General features: G+C 38.6%; 1 protein-coding gene across 3 annotated transcripts in view; it reads right to left on the reverse strand.

Annotated features, from left to right (window-relative positions):
* CBFA2T2 (CBFA2/RUNX1 partner transcriptional co-repressor 2) overlaps positions 1 to 15372 on the reverse strand; it is a 122308-nt gene that overhangs the window by 72896 nt on the left and 34040 nt on the right. The gene's annotated exons all lie outside the window — the stretch shown is intronic.

A 15372-nucleotide genomic window follows, 5' to 3' on the forward strand; every position in this document is an offset into this window, starting at 1 on the left:
AGCCATCATCTAAACAAACAGGTACGGATAACACATTAGTCAAAGATCACTAGTGGTCATTTTGTTCTGAAAATCAAACAAGGCTTCAATAAGACAAGAGATAGCAAGAGATGCGTTACAATGCCAAACACAAATGAATACAAAGAGCCAATCAAGTGGATAAAGAACGAATCAATATGGCTGCATAATTCACTGCCAGTTACTGGCCATAGGCAACAAATGGGCACAACAAATGTCTAAGTAAAAGAGGGGTAACTACTTTCTGAATATTACTCCCAGTTACTCTATCGTGGCCTTCTTCAAATTAGTGTTTTCCATATATTTTAAACTGCAATTCCCATCAGCCTCATCCAGCATGACCAATGGTGAAGGAGGATAGGAACGGTACTCCAAAACACCTGGATGGTGATCTCTAGAAGAGGTCAGGATTTTTTTTTTCTTCTTTTGACCATGTTTCAGTTGATCTGCCAGCTCTCTCTCTTTTGATGTAAGTCAGATTTTGTCACTATCATTTTTAAAAAAAATTATTTTATCTGTGTGCCATTTTCTCTCCAGCGGGACTCAAAGGAGGTCACATAAACAATCAATTAAAAGCCCAACAATAATTTTAAAAGATAAATAAAAATAATCACATTAAATTAGCATAAAATTATTTAAAAGGTATACAGAAGTTAAAAATAATAATAATAAGCCAATCGCCCCAATAAGAAGCCTCCCCACAGCTGGGTCCCCCCCCCCCTTTTGGGTTTAGATTGTACTGTTTAAGATTATGTGTCGCTTAACATTCTTTTACTTTTATTGGGATGGGGTTGAGAAGGATTAATTTTGCATTTTATTGATTCGCTGTTAACTGTCATGCATTTTTCATTGTTAATTTTATTACTATTGTTATTTGCTATGTATTATTTTTGCTATTTATTGCTATTATGAATTGCTATGTTATTTTTATTGATATTTACTATGTATTTTGGGGATTAATTTGGTACTTTATTGATTTGCGATGTTAATTCTTATGCTTTTTGTGGGTTTTTCAGGCTATGTGGCCATGTTCTATAAGAATTTATTCCTGATGTTTCATCAGCATCTGTAGCTGGCATCTTCAGAGAATGCTAACCTGAAGAGAGAGAGAAAGAGAGAGTGTGTATATATACACACACACACACACACACACACACACTCACTCACTCAGTGTGACCCTGAGAGAGGAGGAGTGATTCCCATGTTAATCTGTGTATTGTTTTGTTGTTGATGGCCTCCTCAGGGTAGGAGGATATGCAAAAGAGGATTAGTGTCTGCTAATTGGTGATCACTGTTTGCCAGGAAATTCTTAACTCTTATGCATTTTATTATTTTTATTGCTGCTGTTATTTGCTATGTATTCTTTTTGCTATTTATTGCTGTTGTGATTTGCTATGTTATTTTTATTGCTATTGTTATTTGCTATGTATTTTCTGTACTGTTGTAATCTGCCCAGATTCTTCATGAAGGGGCGGGCTATAAATAAATCCTTAGTATTATTTTTATTATTATCCCTGCTTATACATGAAAAGCTTACTTAAACAACAAGGTCTTTGCCTTCCATTGAAAGGGAAGCAGAGAGGGGACTAGTCTAGACTCCTGTGGAAGGGAATTTCACAGGTTGGGAGCAGCCACTGAGAAGGCTCTCTCTTATGTCCTCACAAGCAAGCCTGTGGTGGAGGAGGGAGGAACCAAGAAATAACCCTCCCCTATAAATCCTAAGATTCTGACAGGTCCATAAGGAGAAAAGGGCATTCAGATAATCTGAATTTAAATCACCTGCAGTTCTGAAAACTGTAATGCACTATATAACTGCAACTGGAGTAGAACACTACTGTCATGTTGCTGGATGGCTTTAGGTGGTCAGAACACATTACTCTGACATTCTGTATTGATTGTGTATCTATTTCCAGGCTTCATTTAAGGTGCTGGAATTAAGCTGTACAGCCCTAGTTGGTTTGGGAGCTGAGGACCTAAGAAACCACTTTCTTCCTCCATACGTACCAGTCTGTTTACTCAACAGACATTTTGCTCAAGGTGCCTTTATTAAATAGGGAATGGCAGATTGCTACTTGGAACAAGGCCTTCTTGGTAGCAACACCAAGTTTGTGCAATGCTGTCTTCATGGGAGTCCTAGAATCATAGAATTATAGAATTGTAGAGTTGGAAGAGACCACAAGGGCCATCCAATCCAACCCCCTGCCATGCAGGAAATATCAATCAAAGCATACCCGACAGATGGCCATCCAGCCTCTGCTTAAAGACCTCCAAAGAAGGAGACTCTACTACACTCTGAGGGAGTGTATTCCACTGTTGTACAGCCCTTACTGTCAGGAGGTTCCTCCTAATGTTGAGGTGGAATCTCTTTTCCTGCATCTTGCATCCACTGCTCCAGGTCCTGTTCTCTGGAGATCCAGAAAGCAAGCTTGCTCCCTCCTCAATATGACATCCCTTTAAATATTTAAACAGGGCTATAATATCACCTCTTAACCTTTTTTCCAGGCTAAACATCCCCAGCTCCCTAAGTCATTCCTCATAGGAGGACATGGTTTCCAGACCCTTCACCATTTTAGTCACCCTCCTTTGGACAAGCTCCAGTTTCTCAATGTCCTTTTTGAATTGTGGTGCCCAGAACTGAACACAATATTCCAGGTGGGGCCTGACCAAAGCAGAATATAGTGGCACTATTACTTCTTTTGATCTAGACACTATACTTTTATTGATGCAGCCTGAAATTGCATTGGCCCTTTTAGCTGCTGCATCACACTGTTGACTCATGTTCAACTTGTGGTCTACTTGGACTCCTAGATCTGTTTCACATGTAGTCTCGTTTAGCCAGGTGTCCCCCATCTTATATCTGTATATTTCATTTTTCTGCCCTAAATGCAGTACTTTACATTTCTCCGTGTTGAATTTCATTTTGTTAGTTTTGGCCCAGCTTTCTAGACTATTCAGGTCATTTTGAAATTTTGATCCTGTCCTCTGGAGCATTAGCTATTCCTCCTAATTTGATGTCATCTGCAAATTTGATGAGTATGCCCCCAATTTTGTCCTCCAAGTCATTGATAAAAATGTTGAATAGCACTGGGCCCAGGACAGAGCCCTGTGGGACCCAACTGGTCACTTCTCTCCAGGATGAAAAAGAGCTTTTGTTGAGCATCCTTTGGTTTCAGCCAGTCAACCAATTACAAATCCATGTAACAGTTACCTTGTCTAACCCACATTTTACAAGCTTGCTTGCAAGAATGTCATGGGGAACTTTGTCAAAGGCCTTACTGAAATCAAGATATACTATATACACAGCATTCCCTTAATCTACCAAGCTGGTAATTTTATCAAAGAAAGAGATAAGGTTTGTCTGGCATGACTTCTTTCTCTGAAACCCATGTTGACTTTTTGTGATGATGGCATTGCCCTCTTGATGTTCACAGACTCTGTTTAATGATCTGTTCTATAATCTTTCCTGGTATTGATGTCAGACTAACTGGACAATAATTGTTGGGATCCACTTTTCCCCCTTTTTTGAAGATTGGGAGAACATTTGCCCTCCTCCAGTCTGCAGGCCCAGAAACTACACAGCTTGATATAATAGGCAAACATTGGCTCTTTCCTGAATGCTAAGGTACTACAATTTGGTGCTTGTTAACATTTCATTCATTCTGTTGATGAATGGATTCTTGTTAACTTTTTTTTTTCATTTTTGTTTCGTATAGGTTTATGTCAATTTGAATTTTATAATGCACATGAACTTATGGCTGTTACTTCAACATATAGACTTTGAGCTGCTGTGCACTGCCCTCAGGAAAGAATGGTGGGATACATATTTCTAAAATAAAATAAGCCTTGGCCTTCATAAATATAAATACCTGCCAATAATAATAATAATAATAATAATAAATTTTATTTCTATTTCCTGCCTCTCCCTGTGGATCGAAGCAAGACTGCAACAAAAAATTATTCCAACAATAAAAACATATCAAATACATTCAATAAAAACAATAGCATATTATCAATACAATAAGGTTAATAAAATACAACTAACTTTCATAAAACATACAGTAGTAATGGAGGTGAGATATTTTACAGCAAATTTGGTGGATAGGCTCACCGGAAGAGATCCATCTTGAGTGCCTTCTTAAAGGCATCTAAAGTAATAAGGCGGATCTCTTCCGGCAAGTCGTTCCATAGCTGGGAGGCTATGGCAGAAAATGCTCTGTGGGACGTTGTTGTTAACCTAGTTTTTGCACACTCTTAATAATTTCTTCCCAGATGTCCTGTGAGTGCGGGGTGGATAGTGTAGGGAGAAGCATTCTCTCATGTAACTTGGGCCCAAGCCATAGTATTGGGCCCGGAAGCTGATTGGCAGACAGTGAAGAGATTTTAATATTGGTGTTATGTGGTGAAACCTAGATGTTCCAGTGACCAATCTTGTTTGGCTGCAGATTATCTACCAACTGTTTCACACATCTGGATGAGGTAAAAGACTCATGGAAGCTTATGCCACAATACACATACAGTCCACCCGCATATGCTGAAAGCTGTCCACGAGGCGCAATGGGTGGTGCATCCCATTAACAATAATGGGGGGGGGGCGCCGCCACACCACCATGCCATGCACAAGCCCCATTATTTTCAATGGGGCTCGAGCATACACATTTTTTACGCGCGGGGAGGTCCAGAATGGATCCCCCATGTAAAAAAAGGGTGCAGTGAATATTTGTTAAATCTTTAAAGTGCCACCAGAGTCTTTGCTGTGCTGTTTTTGTTACAAAAATCATTAAGGATACCCTCTGAAACTCTCACAAGCCTGTAATATTGAAAACAGGTTTCATCTTAGCTTGCAGATTTTAAAGAACTTGGATTTAGAAAATATGTTTGGTAAATTAGCCTGTTAATTTCTGAAGCTTTCCAGGAGCATGCAAATCTTTCCTAAACTCTCTCATATATCTTGGCCATAATGTCTGCAACAATACAATCTTGGCATATGTTAGCAATTAGAAAACAGCAACCCCACAAAAAGTGAGAGGAAGGAGGGGGAAATGATAGTGTTCTGATGTTGCAAGAGCACTAATCTAAATATGGAATCCCCAACATAGGAACTGCATATTTATGAAAGGCAAGCTCTCAAGGACTAAGAGAAATGTAAGGGGCAACTCTCACATGTTAAGGGAAATGTAAGAGGCAGCAAATGCAAGAGTTTAAAAGATATAAACTGTGCAGAGGAAGGTGATCATATGGAGCAAATAAAATGAGTTAAACAGACCCAAAATGTAAGACATTTAAGTGTGCTTTGGACAGCAGTCTTCCAGTCATGATCAAGTACTTCTGCTGAGATTCTTGAAATGTCATAAAAAAAAAAAAATCCTACACAAATGAAAGAGAATGTGTCTGTCTCCAGCATAGCTCCAGGAATATGGAACCTAGGCATGTGATATTTGGCATGGACACTTATGAAGCCCCTAGCTCAGAATTATTCTATTGCAGCTCAGAATTATTCTATTTTAAAATGGATTAATGAATTATACAGTAGTTAATTAAAATCTATGGATAGCATGCAGTACCATCTTTACGCATCCTACTCTAATCTACCCAACAAACAAGGCTAGAGACAGACCTAGGAAATTCCCTCTGCAGGTCACATGATTTTTCAAATCAGCTGTGAGGAGGGATTTGAATTCTTGTGGGGGGAAAGTGATGTAAGAGAAAGCCATGACAGAAACCAGTGAAAAAGGAAAAGCCTAAAGGGCAAAGGGGGAGAAAACACAAAAAAAGGAAAAAAACATGAAGGCCTGTCATAAGGATTTTTCACTTAGGTAAAATGGCATTTCTGCTCTCTTGGTTCTCAAGAAACTTCTAATACCTAAATGTAGCTGTTTTGTTTGTTGTGTGCCTTTGTAATTTTCAACTTCTGACAAGATTTGTTCAGAGAGGGTTTCCCATAGCCTTCCTCTGACGCCAAAAGATCAACCAGTGGATTTCCACAAGTCGGAATTCAAAACCTGATCTCCAGATTCCTAGTCAAACACTCAAACCACTATATCATACTGACTTCATAAATACATTGCACTTAATTGTTATTAGACAAGAAAAAGGTGAAGCAGAACACCAAAGTAACAAAAGCACCAGACAACATTCCCAAGTTCTCCAGCTCCCAAATATAAAGAAACCCTGATAAATATATTAAGGGATGGAATCCTACACATAAAGAAAGTGAGGGTGATTAATTCAGAAAGGGGGCCAACAAATGAAAGAGCTTGTCTTCAACAGCCTTCTCATTCAAAATAAGTTTATGTTTTGTCATTCTTACACACATATGCCAAGATGGTTAGACTAGTGGATTTATCCCTTAAATTGTAATATACAAAGCTGCTCTTATAGAGGGGACCTGCCATAGATGACTCATTCTCCTCTGTAACGAGGTTTTACATTTTTCAACTACTGGCGAGGCCGAACCTTTGCAGCATTTGATATTATGTCAAAACAAGACAGCAGGATTAGGAGGGAGGACAGACAAAACCAGCTGTCCTCAGTGCTGTCCAGTACAGCTTGGCTGCACAGCATCAACCTAGCAAACTAATGTTCCATTTTATTACCACAAACCTTCCTGAATTCCCATGTGCTATTCAACCAGCTAAATGCATTCCTATACACATCCCTTTTGTGTGTGTACATGTCACTGCACATATTTTTAAAAGAGAATCAATAAACCATCAACCCACATTAAAGAGTACGTGAAGAAGCCTATGCTTCTCACAGAATCTGTATGCATCACACAAGCCGTAAGTAAAATAAATGCTCAACTTTGTTTCAGATGACAAAAAATTGCACTAGTAGCATGTAGCAAGTGGATCCTAGTTGCCCATTTCAGCACATGTAACTGGTTTCTGTATTTCAAAGTTGAATATCTTACTTTCTTACCACATTAAATATGAAGGATTACACTTCAAAAACCTGAATACTAAATATGAATTTATATTATGAATACTCATGTGCACCAATGGTAATTATCACCTAATAATAAAAATAGATTATACTTCTTTGGGTTTGAACACTTGATTGATCCAAAAAAGATGAACTATAACCAATAAGTATAAAATCTATTGATAATTAGAAAAACAAATACAATGTTATTGTGAAACACTAAAAGCAATATTATCTCTAGCTAGAGAAACAAATGGGATATAACTTGGTTAGGTAGTAGGTTCCATTCATTTTGGTAGTCCAACTTTAAGATGATTCTCGCAAGGCTCTATTTTTATCAGTCTATCTGTTTGACTTGTACACTGAACTTATCATAGGTAAAAGCAAGATTAGACTCAGAGGAAGATGATGAAAAAATTGGAAAAAAATTAAATACCAATAATTTAAGATATGCAGATGACACCATACTTCTAGCAGAAAAGTGATTAATGAAGAAATTCAAGGAAAAATGCAAAGGTGGGTTTTACAGTTGAATATTTAGAAAACAAAAATAATGACCAGAGTTGATTTATATAAACTTTACAACAGACGATAAAGACATTGAAATAAAATGGGCTCTTTGTATCCTTAGGGGTTGGTTCCAGGACCCCATGTGGAAACCAAAATCCATGGATGCTCAAGTCCCATTATATACAATGGCATAGTAATATGGTGTTTTTTAAATATAAAATGGTGAAATCAAGGTTTTTTTTGGATTTGTTTTTTAACATTTTCAAGCTGTGAATAGTTGAATCCATGGATAAGGAGGGCTGACTGTAGTTCAAGATTTTCCATTCTTTGGTTCAGTCATTAATCAGAATCGGTACAGCAGTCAAGGAATAGGAGAAAGACTAGGACTTGGGAGTGCAGCTATAAAGGAACTAGACAAGATCCTGAAATGTAAAGATACATAATTGAATACTGAAGTTGCTCATGCCATTCAATTTCCCATTTTGATGTATGGTTGTGAAAGCTGGACAGTGAAGAAAGCTGATAGGAAGAAAACCAACTCATTTGAAATGTGGTGCTGGAAGTGTGGTGCTGAGGAGTTCTACAGATACTGTGGGCAATTCAAAAGACAAAACATGGATCCTGGTGCAAATCAAACCTGAACTCTCCCCTAGAGGCCAAGATGACTAAACTGAGATTGTCATACTTTGCACATTGGATTTAACCCATTGAACCTACATTTTTCAAAAAATGAACCAATTGTTATAATGTGTAATACTGTTAGATATTTATATTTTGTTTCCTTCTTGACATTTATCACCAAAGTAATCTATTATATATCTTCAATTTAAAAAACTAAAATTAAAAGAAATAAGTCACAAGTGTTAAATAACAAAAGTAAGTCATTAAAGGCAGTTACGCTAAATAGAAAGGAGGACAATTCTGCAAACATCAGTGGTATCCTGTCTACATTGTCAAACATTCCATATTTTATTAGGTCAATTGACAATAAACTACCAACCCACAAAATACTAGGACGAGTCCTTATGTGACCAATTCTAATTACTTATCTTTGCCATTAGTCCTAATCACTTCCTGTGCTCAACAACAGAATGAAAAATCCAGTTGTGTCCATCTTTTCTAAAGCATCCTCTTCCAGTGAAGCAGATCTCCCCATAAAGAGCCTCTGATTCCACCCCCTCCCTGCACCATTCAATTCTGCTTTGGGAGGTGGTGGACCAACTGGACCAGATTTGGGGGGCACATAGTGGGCTGCAGGGTCAGGACAGGACAGGACACTATGTGATCTAGATACAGCCCACAGAAACCAAGCCAATGAATAAATAATATTGTTGCTTTAATAACTGGTCAACAATCCTAAATCCACCAAATGTGGATGAAATAACAATGAAGCACATTGAATTTAAGTATCTCACACAGCTATTAAAAGCACCTGAGATCTATTAGAAGAAATGATAACCCCCCAAAGTAAACATAGCAGTACAAAAGTGCATCCAGATTACACCCCCCCAGACTGCTAAACCCCTCCTTTTTCAAAGTTACATTGCATATGAAATGCCAGTATATGGACCATATATGTATAGGGTCACTGCCATAGCTCTAAGCTATGTGTGTATCCACCCTCACTGAGCCAGAATAATGTGTGAAATGGCTCTTGAATTAAATGCAAATTAACTATTCCTTTTGATAGTTACACTCTAAAAATTGCAAGGGCTATTTAGAGAAATATGGCTCTTTAAGGTATAGCACCAGTCCCAGTTCATTTTCTGTAAAATTGTTGTACTAATTGGCTAGTGTCCTGTCTGTCTAGCTATATATCTTCTATACCCACATTTTCTCAAATCCCCATTCAGCCATGAAAACCCACTGGATGACCTTGGGCAAGTCACACTCTCTCAACCTCTGAGGAAAGCAATGGCAAACCCCTTCTGGCAAATCTTGCCAAGAAAACCCCATGATAGGGTCACCTAGGTCACAATAAGCTGGAAACGACTTGAAAGCCCTTGACAACATTGATAAGATTTAGGAAGTTGCACAACAAGATTAATAACAGGTACAAATAAAAAAGGGTTAAGAGCAGTTACAGATAAAAACACATCCCAAAGTTATCATGTTAAAAACAGCTGAATTAATTATAGTATTAAAATGGTACTGAATTAAAAGCACTTTAAATGGATGTCAATAAAAAAGTACAGCATCAATCCATTAAAAACACCCTTGTCAGCAACCAGTCAATTTCAAAAAATATGCCTGAACAGAAATGCCTTTGCATAATGGAGAAAGACAACCTGTAATCAAGTCTTTATGTACTTCTCCAGGTTCTTTAAAGGTTTTGATATTAAACCTCCTGACCTACATGGATATGTACTTGCACATTTAGTCCCCAACGGATGGTTTACAAGGTGCCAGAGATGCCTGTGACTAGTACTACCCACTCTTTTATTCTGCCATTTGCAACTGATTTGAATTAGTTCACCACTCCCTACTCCTGCCAGCTCTGGTCATAGAAAAAGAAGAAGAAAAATAGATTCCACAAACCAGAAGTTTGTCCTCCCATGTCCTGAACAGCTATCCTTAAACTCACATAGAGGGGGGAAATTATAATGTTTATGACCAAGCATGTCTAACAGTGAGCTTTTGACAAAAACCAGAAGCAAACCAGCTTGGTGGGGTAGCAGCCATTGCCAAAGTTTTTGGAACCCAGACAACAACAGCCCTATGGAAAGAAATAATCCTGCATGCAATGATCAAGAAAATTGCTTGAAGCTCGTTTCAGTTTCTTCACGTCAGAAATTTCCATGCAGACAAGCTAGAAAAACCAAAGTCTGAGCATAGAACACTATTCATGCTTGCATCCTTGATGTGGTTTTTGCGGGGAGGACAGGGAAACTGGGAAAGTATTTTGAGTTTTATTGGCACAATTTCAGTACCTTATCAAGGATGATTTCCAAACCTACCCCAGAAGCTGTAGTCACACTAAGGTTTATTCATTTTCATGATGTGCTACAGCCATTTTTGTCTTGTTCTGCACTCTAGTGCTTGTTCTAGAAATAATTCCAAATTCATGGCTCAGTTGGTGTTGGCTCCTGCCATAAAGACTTTATGGTGTTTAAGTTGCCTCTGTCCATACTATGGTTGAGTGAAGAACCAGACAACTGACTGTCCAGGGTGCCTATGTTTCTGGTCTCCTCTCTGGTTCTTCATTCAACCATAGTATGGTTAGGGGCAATTTAAACACCATGAAGTCAATTATGGCAGGACCCAACACCAGAGTCTCCACAAGCTGCCTGAGCCAAGGGAAATGGAGGTATGCCATCCCTGCACCTGAAGTTAACACTGTTGCAGAAGTGGCTGCTTCCTGAATTTTGAGGAAACTAGGCCCTATGAGATAGCTGACCTAGAATATTGCTGCTCCTGCAGCATCTATGATTTCCAGCCCACCATTTCCATAGAACCTGCCTTTAAGGCCCTGCACACACCCCAAGGAGCAAATAAAAACCAAGATAAAAACTGGAAGTGGATGTATGTTTACTAGAGATTTTCACCCCACCCCACCCCCCACCCCCCCACTTTAAAAAAAGCATTTCTGGGGCTAGTCCAATGGGGACCAAACCATACCAATTGCCCTTCCCTAAGCATAGCTGAAAGCCTTCAGAAAGGTAAAGTCAGTCAAAATCCTAGTGTGATGGAATTCAATTTCATATTCCAATAGGCTCTAGGCAAGTGGCTTGGAACATCATGAAGACGGGTGAGGTATCTGTGCAAGTTAACTGCACAGAACATTAGCATTTTAATCTGTTGCTACTGCTTTTAATGCAACTACCAAGAACACTACTACTGCTATCATATACTAATGTGCTTTTATCTTGATATTGTTTGGTTACAGGTTGTAAGCCACCTTGAAAACTGGGGCATGTTGAAATAAAAATGAAAGGAATAAGACACCAAAGCAAAATTAAAAAGCCCAGAAAAAAACTAGATAGTTACTGTCTGAGATTAAACATATGTTCAATAATTTATTGCCCCAACAATTCCATTCAACCTCTATAAACTAGCTTTATTTTAACTATGCATCAAAAAACAAGCACAGACAGGCAAAACAGTTTCCCACAAGAGGTGCCACTATCAAGACGACCACAACTTACACAGTGGTACAAAAAGATTCAAAATGCAAAAATGAAATAAAATAAACCTTATGCAGTTGACCTTTCCTAATGTATTGAGATACTTTCTTTATGCAGCATTAGAAAAATTGTTAGTATTCTTTATGTCCCTAGGTAGACAGCACAGAAATATTTCCCGAGGAGTGACCTACCTTCCACAGCAGAAACAACAGATTGTAACTAGAGTTTTGTCTGAGCAAGCTCTATAGTACATTTATGTTCCTCACCCATTATTCAGAGCAAACATGACAGCACTGAAATGTATATTCACTTCCACTGCAACATTCAAGAATATACTAGAGTCCCTCCGTACCACCCCCCACATCATCATGAAACAAGGGGACACTTAGTAGTGGCTGCCCTTATCTTCCTCAGAGGAAATGGTGTTCAAATGCAGAATGAGGTCATTTGGGGGGCTACTGAGCCTTACTGCAGATTAGTAGAGATAGCAGATTTTAGGACTACAGAGCACCTTTTCAATTTGTGCTTTGCCAACTGAGTCACTCCCTTCTAAGCAACAGCTGCCTTTTGTTTCTTTGATAGCACAATAGAAGAATTCTAAGGCTTTAACCTATCAGTCAAGGTGGGGATGTTATGGTGAGGAAGAGGCATCTGGGATAATGGCTTGAACAGAGCCACTGGCAATGCATGACAATAGCAGGTTAATCCCTTTTGGAAACTGCAAAATCACCAACAGCAAAATATTTGCATGCAGAGTTGTAGGCAGGAGGAATGGGTTTTGTGAGCTTAGGATGCCTATGCAAGGCAGATGGTGGGGCTGCTTCAGTTGGTAGCAGAGCAGGAACCTTGTGCTGAAATGCCACATTTTCAACTCTGAACATCATTTTCACACACAACAAAAAGCACCCACGGTTTTCTCACATTTGTTGTGAAATGCATGAATAGTATCAACGTGAGATGTAATGCAACACAGAAAGGGAAGGTACAGTCTCATCAATGCAACTTTCATGTGCTTATTACACATATGGCTATAAATACAAATCAGCATAGGTGGCAATCTACTCACTTACTCAGAAGTGTTATTGAATTCAGTGGTGCATAGACTGCACTGTTAAGCTGTGTGTGTGAGAGAGAGAGAGCAAAGGAATCCATTTGCTAACAAAAATCCATCAGCCAATCAATAATTTATTACGGTCATAGACCAACATAAATGCCAAGAAATAGATTTAGGTAGGCAGACACCTGCAAACCATATTTACATTGACCTTAAGATGTCTTTTCAATACACAGAGAGGAATCTTTCTTGTTCTCGTTATACAGTATTGTTCTAAGACTAAGCATATGTATAGCTTGCTCTCTTTCTCAACTCACACTCCATCAGGACCCATATATTCCTAAATATGAGATCACACATGCGCTCACCTGCTGTCTTAGTGTTAATCGCCTAAATTGCTTTCACCTTACCGAATTAGTAGTACTGGTAAAGGGGGGGGAGGGCCAGGAAAGGGGGGAAAGACAGACCTTTTGTGCTTGCCTTGGCATTCCAAACTCTCTGTTCTTGGCTCCAAAAAGTCTGATGCGGCAGTGGTGCTGGGAACTATTAGCTTACCAAAGGACCAGCACGCCCACCCAAGTGCAGACGACTGTGAGGGGCTCCTCTTACACCCTCACCATGTGCCTTTCATTTTGCCTCAGAGGACCCTGAAAGGTTGTGGTTTTCACTTAAGACAGGAAACCAATCAAAAAACAGAATGGCCAGAGGAGAAGAGAGCAGAGGTCAAGAGAAGAATTACAGGATCTCTTCCAGACTGTGGGCCTGGCACAGGAGATATTAATTAATTTGCAATTTATTGGGAGGTTTTGGCACGTCATTATCCGTTAGGCCAGTTCAATGTAAACAGATGTGTTCTTTGCACTAAGTTCTTCCTTTTTTGCTTTTTTTAATGGGGAAGGGGCAGCTCTCTCATCTATTAAGAATCAAGCACTGTCTTACTCTTCATCCATTCTCTCATTCCTTCCCCTCTAGGAAGTAGGTGCCAGTAAGTAAATTTCAGACTACTTCCATACAGCTTTCCTTTCCTGTTCTAATGCATCCCCATCCACCTTCATGTATTCTTTTAGAGTTCAAGGTAAATGATAAAGCACCCAGCTGCTCCATATGCCAGTGAAATTTATTCAGGCATGGGAAGCATATTGCTGTGGATTATCAAGGCCTCCAACGTAGAACACCCCCAGCCCAAAAATACTTCAGTTTTAAAAGCAGAAACATTCCCAGAAGACTCTGGGGTACCTGACTGTCCACTTTAACACTGTTTAGCGTTGCACACCTTTTGTGGGAAGGGAACTGATATTAACTTGTTTCCAAAACCAGAAAAATGACATAGATATGCTAAGCAGAAATCTGAGGGGTGGAAAATGGGGTGGGGATATTCCTAGACCCTCTTGCAGTTATTGTGAATTAGCACAAAAGATTCTCTCTAGCTACTGCATCCTCCACAGCACCCCTAATCTGTCTTGGATAGTTGGGGGGACGTTCAAGAACAGATGCAAGAGGAAAAAGTTTTTTAAAAATCCCCTTAACACAATTCTGGATAAAACCCATCAAGTGGAAATTATCTGTTAACGCAGGTATAAAAATTGTGTGGAAATCAGTAGCCAATATGGTACAAGCACTTAAAGATGAGCGTGTGAGTGTGCTGGATTTATTTTATGACTGGTAAAGAATTTCTGATTATCCCCCGCCCCCAGGTCTAATGGAATACAATACAAAAATCATATATCTAATCAATTGTTTGTTAAAGACAAGCAGGACATAATGACCTTTCCTAGCACAGAAAGGCAATTATCAGCTAAATCATACGTTAAGGAAATGCCCAGTGAGCGCATCCAGATAGTATGTAACTATGGGTCTAATCAACAGCAGCTTCATTAAAAAAACAGATTTATCAGTAAGGTATTTCTGTGCCAGCATTTCAGTATTAGAATCATTTTCAATAGATGTGTTATCATCTTTTCTCATAGATCCTGTCCGCTGAAGACTGGTTATTAAGAGTATACAAGATGGCTGAATTGGATAAATTTACTTGTTGGGTCAAGGAAAGAATTTCATTAACGACTGGAATGTATTGACTAGCTATTTGAAAGAGATTTGGGGAGACATGGCTGTGATCAGTTTCAGAGAATAATGAATAAACTTTTATTTATATTAGAAAGGACTTTTATTTATGTATAAAACATTATAATGAATAATAGGTTTATGTGTATGTGAATAGATATATTGATATGTATGTGTGTGTGTGCGCGCGCATACACACACACACACACACACACAAATATACACAGTGGTATGTATAACAGAGCAAAATTTATATAATTATATACAAATTTATATAAATTTATGATGCATGAGTATAGATAAAACTTCAATCTTTTAACAAAGTCTAGCAATTAGAAATCAACATGAGATTAGACATATTCTATGCATTAACAGTAAGAACTGTTAGGTAGGAAGTCAATGTATGACTTCTTTTATATGTATGCTTTATCTTATACAATGTTTGTTAATTATGTGTTGCTGTTATGTGTTGTTTTGAACTATTTTTGTTGATATCTGTACAAACACATATTTTTAAAAAACACAATCTTTGTTCTTCCTTTTCCTCCTGCTCTTGGGCATTTTCCTATTGCCATTTCCTCTTTACTCCTTTACACTGCCATGATTACCAGATGTATGGGGATTTTGGAAGTTATTGTACTTTGCTACATGGTAACACAGCTACCCTTGGGTATTATTACCAGA

The sequence above is a fragment of the Sceloporus occidentalis genome, unplaced genomic scaffold (genome assembly GCF_023333645.1).
Source record: "Sceloporus occidentalis isolate IW3139 unplaced genomic scaffold, rSceOcc1.0.p SCAF_3, whole genome shotgun sequence".
Classification (NCBI taxonomy): Eukaryota; Metazoa; Chordata; class Lepidosauria; order Squamata; family Phrynosomatidae; genus Sceloporus; species Sceloporus occidentalis.